This window comes from Ursus americanus, chromosome 2, assembly GCF_024610735.1.
Source record: "Ursus americanus isolate L20-20 chromosome 2, mUrsAme1.1.p, whole genome shotgun sequence".
In the NCBI taxonomy this organism is placed as follows: Eukaryota; Metazoa; Chordata; class Mammalia; order Carnivora; family Ursidae; genus Ursus; species Ursus americanus.
Window position 1 is genome coordinate 97,436,465 of NC_142128.1, and position 5,756 is coordinate 97,442,220.

Below are 5,756 nucleotides of genomic sequence, written 5' to 3' on the forward strand. Positions count from 1 at the left end.
AAACTTCAAAAGCGTCTTTCCCCTTATCGGCTTATCGGACTGGCTTCCGAGCAAGCCAAAGCGAAGGCTGGGCTAGGGGGACAGGGAGAAGGCAGGGGGTTACTGGAAGTGCAGCCCTGTAACTCCCAGGCTGCATTGGGAAGATCCGCCCTTGCACGTGCCCGAGTCCAGAGGAGATTGCATCGGGCTTTACAGGAACCCTGCACTTGGTTTCCGGCCGCGACCATGCCACAAACCAGTTATGTGACCTTCCCGTCCCTTCCCTCACGTCCAAAATCAACACACTGGGGCAGCGTCCCGGGTCTGCGTCCCGCTCCGGCTGCGATCCCGCCTCCCACCGACAGGGCGGCCGTGGGCGCGTCCCCTCTCCGGCCAGCAGAGGGCAGCACCGTCTCCGGCTGCGGCCGCCGCCGCCCGACCTGAAGTTCTAGTCCAGCTGCCGGCTCGCGGCTTCAGACCCTTAGAACCACTTCCGCTTCCACGGTGGCGCATCGCGGGAGAAGGTGGATTCGGCTGAGAATCCCATTTAGAAGGCCCCTAATCCATGAAGGCTTCAGGAGCAGAGAGGAATGGAGAAGAGAAGATAGATCCTTTTTTTTTTTAACATGCGCCCTTGACCCCCCTCCTCTGCAAGTCCCTGAACCCCTGGAGGGCGGAGGCTCTGTCCTCATTCCCTACCTCCAGGCCTGGGGTCAGGCAGGAAGTGCTCGGAAAGTGCTTGCAAACTGACGAACGTATTAACATCTTCATCTGATCATCTCAAGTTCACTCTTACAGGCACCCCGAGAAGTAGGAACCTAATATTTACTGGATGAGTAAACTGGACCCTCCTGGAGATGAACCAGTTACTTCTCATCAGCTGCGGTGGCCGGGCTCTGCGCTGGGGCTACGAGGACGGACCTATAAGGACCCCTCTGCAGGTCGGTTACAGTGTGGGCCCCGGACCTCCCTGGATGGGGTCGCCATAGTGCCAGTTGCTAGCTTGGTGTCCTTGGGCAAGTTAACCTCTTCGTGGGGCAGTTGCCTTGCTATAAAACAGGGATGGGGGCGCCTAGGTGGCACAGGTCATGATCCCACCGTCTGGTCCTGGGATCGGGCCCCACGTTGGGCTCCCTGCTCAGCAGAGAAGCCTGATTCTCCCTCTCCCACTCCCCCTGCTTGTGTTCCCCCTCTCGCCGTGTCTCTCTCTGTCAATTAAATAAAATCTTAAAAAAATAAAACGGGGATGATAATAGTATCCACCTTAAAAGGTTGCTAGGAGTTAATTAAGGTAAGGTCCTCCGAATTCTGCAGAGGGAACAAACAGGCAATTAAAATGCAGGATTCTGGAGGGGAACCACACAGCCTTTGTGGGAGAACAAAATGGAGAGGCGCGCACCCTTATGCGGCTTTAGAAGTTTCTAGAAAGCTTCCTGGAAGAAGAGGACTCAGCCAGGGGAAGACTCGCCAGTCTGGGAGGTTGTGGAGGCCACGGAGAGCCTGGGCCCCCCACGTGGTCTGAACGGAGCTCCACGGAGCCAGGCGGTGCGTGATGAGGATGTGGGAGGCAGGTGGGATTGGCCTTGCTAAAGGCCTGGTGGACCGGGCGGCTTAGGGGCTGGGACCGTATCCTGCCAGCACTAGGAGAGGCACCACTTTCCTGAGGAAGTACCTGCACCGCGTTTCTGTTTTCGAAAGACCAGCCCTTTGTGGAGCACGGGTTGGAAGGGAGCTGGGCCCACACGAAGACGGGAGGTAGTTGCCCTTGCGGGCCCGGAATTAGGACGGTCTGCAGGAGACAAGCGGCAGTGGAGACAGAGTCAGGTCTTTGATTTGAGAGATACTGGAGGAGGCAGAACATGGAGAAATCGTAGGCTGGCTTTTCAAGGAGGATGCTGGCAAGGTACAGGTAGGGAGAAGCCCGGTCAACTAGGGACTGGGGAAGTTTCGAGCGCTTGCATCTTCCCAGGACTTGCGGAATGCACTATGACATCACTCCCTCTGGCCTCTGCCCCAGCGCCCTCAGCATCACCTGCTGGTGACCCGGCCTCCCATTCCTTAGCGGTGCCGGTCACTGGTGCTATAATCTGCCAAAGCCCTTTCCCGTTCTCCCTCCCTCCTCACACCCTGCTGACCATCTCCATTCCCGCCGCTGCGGAAAATCCAGCTGGTCTGGGACCGAGCTCCTCGATGGCCTCGGGATGAACTGCACCTGTGGTTTGATTTCAGATCCCCCCCCCCCCAACCGGCAGGGTGAGCTTGCGCACCTGCAAATTCCTGTGGGCTGCTCCTCTGCGTAAAAGCCTGTTTGCCTTCAGGAAAACATCCATCTCTTAGCCTGGACTGCAAGGCTCTCAGGGCCTGGGGCCTGGCCAAATTGACTGCTGCAATCACATTTGGCCCTCTCCCTCCCTCCCTCCCTCCCTCCCTCTCCTCTTTCTCTCTCTCTCTCTCTCTCTCTCCCAGCCTGAACCTTTAGGCTGTTCCCTCCAGCTGGAATGGTCTTCACCAGTCTTGTGAGCGTGTGGGTGCAACTAACCCAAAGGCTGCAGCTCCGGCCTGGTCTACACCAGCGCCGTCCCACAGAACCTTCTGTGATGGAGGAAATGCTCTGTCTCTGCACTGTCTCCATACTCTCCAAGACCACATGGAGCTACTGAGCACTTGGAAGGTGGTTAGTGTGAATGAGGATCTGAACTGGAAATTCTGTTTAATTTTAAATAATTTTCTTTTAAAGATTTTATTTATATTTCAGAGAGACACAGCGAGAGAGGGAACACAAGCAGGGGGAGTGGGAGAGGGAGAAGCAGGCTTCCTGCCGAGCAGGGAGCCCGATGCGGGACTCAATCCCAGGACCTTGAGATCATGACCTGAGCTGAAGGCAGATGCTTAATGACTGAGCCACCCAGGCGCCCCAATTTTAAATAATTTTAATGTCAATGGCCGCATGTGGCCACTGGCTCCCAGATAGGACAGTGCAATAACTTTATTAAACTTAGGGGTGCCGGGCCCGTGGGAGCCCTACGCTCCGCATTCCTCTGGGTCTCTCGCACATATTAAGAGAGCCCCTACAAGATAAATGAAACACTTATGTTTTTTTCTATCAAGTTCTTTTTTTATTTATTTATTTTTATTCATTTATTTGACAGAGCAAGAGAGGGAACACAAGCAGGCCTCCGATGCGGGGCTCAAACCTAGGACCCTGGGATCATGCCGTGAGCTGAAGGCAGAGCCTTAACGACTGAGCCACCCAGGTGCCCTCTTTTATCAAGTGCTGAGAAACTCTGTCATTATAAAAAGAACCCTATAGAAAGCCAGAGAAAGACCCGAGAATGGATTTAGAGACAAAGCTCAGTGTCCTTGGAGTCCGAGGTGGGGAAGGCAAAACCCCAAGCTTTCAGCAAGCTGGCCTTCGCTTGGCCTGGTCCCCCCTGCCTCAGCAGAGCCGCGATTGGGGCGCAAGAGGGCAAAGTAAACCCCAACCGTGCCAGCCGCGCAGCACTGGGGGGCAGGGCTCCGAAGCAGAGGTGGAAATGCTAAACCTGCCAGACTTCCTCCTCCCAGTGGGGGAGATCCAAAAAAATAAAGAAAAAATAAAGAACCCAGCCCTTCCTTCTGTTCAGGGCACCTGCGGCGGAGCCCGAGGCTCCCCGTGAAGGAATGGACGGGCGATCAAACCCAAAGCTGAGCCAAGAGCGGACAATAGCTGAACATCCTGTTTGCAGGAGGAAAGGGAAGCTGGAAGCAGCAGGTCCTCTGGGACTCGGGGAGCTTGAAAGGTTTGTGTTTCCTTCCTTGTAAACACAGCCAGGCCCCTGTAGGTGCTGGAGCTCCGGCCTGCTCCTGCCCCCGCTGTTCCTCTTACAGTCCAGCCAGGGGCCCTTCTGCCAGCCCCGGGGGGCTTTGGGAAGGACGTGATGGGGCAGTGAGGTCGAGAGCCACCCCCGTCACCCTCAGATCCCCGTTGCCAGGGGGCTGTTCTCACCCTGTGCTGCTCGTAGCTGCAAATAATTACATTGGCCTTTTTTCGTTACTAGTTCATGAGAACAAGTGACAATGACAGGACCACTTGGGATGGACAAAAACAAGACAACGAGAAACAAATATCCAGGAAGTCAGAAATGGTTTTAAACATGGTGCATCAACACAAGAGAAGGCCCCCGAGGTGCTACTGGCCCGTGGCCTAGTTCTTTCCATGCTCACCCGGAAGCTTCTCTGGCACAGTGCTGAGGGGAGAAGGCGAACTGCCGAGTACTATGCTCCCGTCCTTGTTTCTGGAACCCAAACGACATCGTGTCTGGGGCCGTGTTTGGATCCTGATTTGAAGAAACTATTTGTAAAATGCCATTTTTGAGACAAGGGGAAATTTGAGTATGAACTAGGTTTTAGATGAAATCAAGGAATTATTTTTTTGAAGATTTTATTTATTTGAGAGAGAGTGAGCGAGAGAGAGAGAGAGCACGAGCCGGGGCAGAGGCAGAAGAACAGACTCCCCCCTGAGCAGGGAGCCCCACATGGGCTCTCTCCCAGCACCCCGGATCATGACCTGAGCGAAGGAAGGCAGACGCTTAACCAACTGAGCCACCCACGCGCCCTGTAGTCAAGGAATTATTGTTTAAATGTGTGGTTTTTTTATTTTAATTCAGTTAATTAACATAGGATGTATTATTGGTTTCAGAGGTACGGGTCTGTGATTCATCAGTCGTATACAACACCCAGTGCTCATCACATCACGTGCCCTCCTTAATACCCATCCCCCAGTGACCCCATCGCCCCTTCAGCAACCCTCAGTTTGTTTCCTATGATTAAGAGTCTATGGTTTGTCTCCCTCTCTGGTTTCGTCTTGTTTTATTTTTTCCTCTCTTCCTCTTTTGTTAAATTCCGCACATCAGTGAGATTATGTAATTGTCTTTCTGACTTATTTCGCTTAGCATAAAACCCCCTAGTTCCATCCACGTCATGGCAAATGGCAAGATTTCTTTTTTTTGTTTGTTTTTTTTAATGTCTCTATTAGGGACACCTGGGTGGCTTTGTCAGCTGAGCCCTGGCCTCTTGGTTTCTGCTCAGGTCTTGATCTCTGGGTCTTGGGATCAAGCCCATGTCTGGCGTGGAACTCTTTCTCTACCCCTCCCCTTGTGCACTCTCTCTCTCATAAATAAATCTTTTTTTAAAAAGTTTCTGTTAAATGTGACATCATGGTTATGTAAGAAAATTTACATATTTTTAAAGATGCCCAAAGAATGTCGGGTGAACTGACATGTTTTGGGAGTTGTTTTCAAATAATTCAGAAAAGAGGAAAAGGAAGGAAGGAGTGGATGAAGCAATCATTGAGGACGGATATGTGGAAGTGGATTTTACTATTCTCTTTTGTGCCTGTTTGAAATTCTTCATACTAAAATATCTCGATATACAGGAAGAACGTGTATGTGTGGGAACCTACCAGAAAAACATGGTCAGTTCCCTACACAAATGCCACTTTCCTCCTCTGCGAGAACGCTCCCTCAGCCGTCACAGGCAGCTGGGACGATTAAGTCATTGGTTCCTAAATCCAACCTGGTTGGCATTGGAATCACCCAGAAGGGCCAGGAGGGAGCCTTCAGCTTTAAGGGGGAAGACACAGCTGAGGTTTCCTCTTAAATCCCGCCAAAGTAGCCCACCTGAGTATACATCCGGTTGGCATGTTCCCCAGGCAGCTTGGAAACCAGAGCCCCAGCAGGAGGAAACTCCCCAGTACTCAGTTCCCAGCACCCCGCCTCTGTGAGCTGGGGGAGGCGTCC

At 52.8% G+C, this 5,756-nt stretch overlaps 1 long non-coding RNA gene across 3 annotated transcripts; it reads left to right on the top strand.

Moving 5' to 3' along the window:
* Positions 1–340: 340 nt before the first annotated feature.
* On the top strand, positions 341–5,165 carry LOC123792169 (uncharacterized). Of its 3 annotated transcripts, none has more exons than XR_015723121.1 (5): positions 341–920; positions 1,322–1,524; positions 2,446–2,653; positions 3,129–3,758; positions 4,017–5,165. It is a non-coding gene; the product is annotated as an uncharacterized LOC123792169 (long non-coding RNA). The 3 variants fall into 3 exon arrangements; XR_015723122.1 differs by having other exon boundaries at positions 2,446–2,650; XR_006779648.2 differs by lacking the exons at positions 1,322–1,524; positions 2,446–2,653 and having other exon boundaries at positions 351–920.
* Positions 5,166–5,756: the final 591 nt, after the last annotated feature.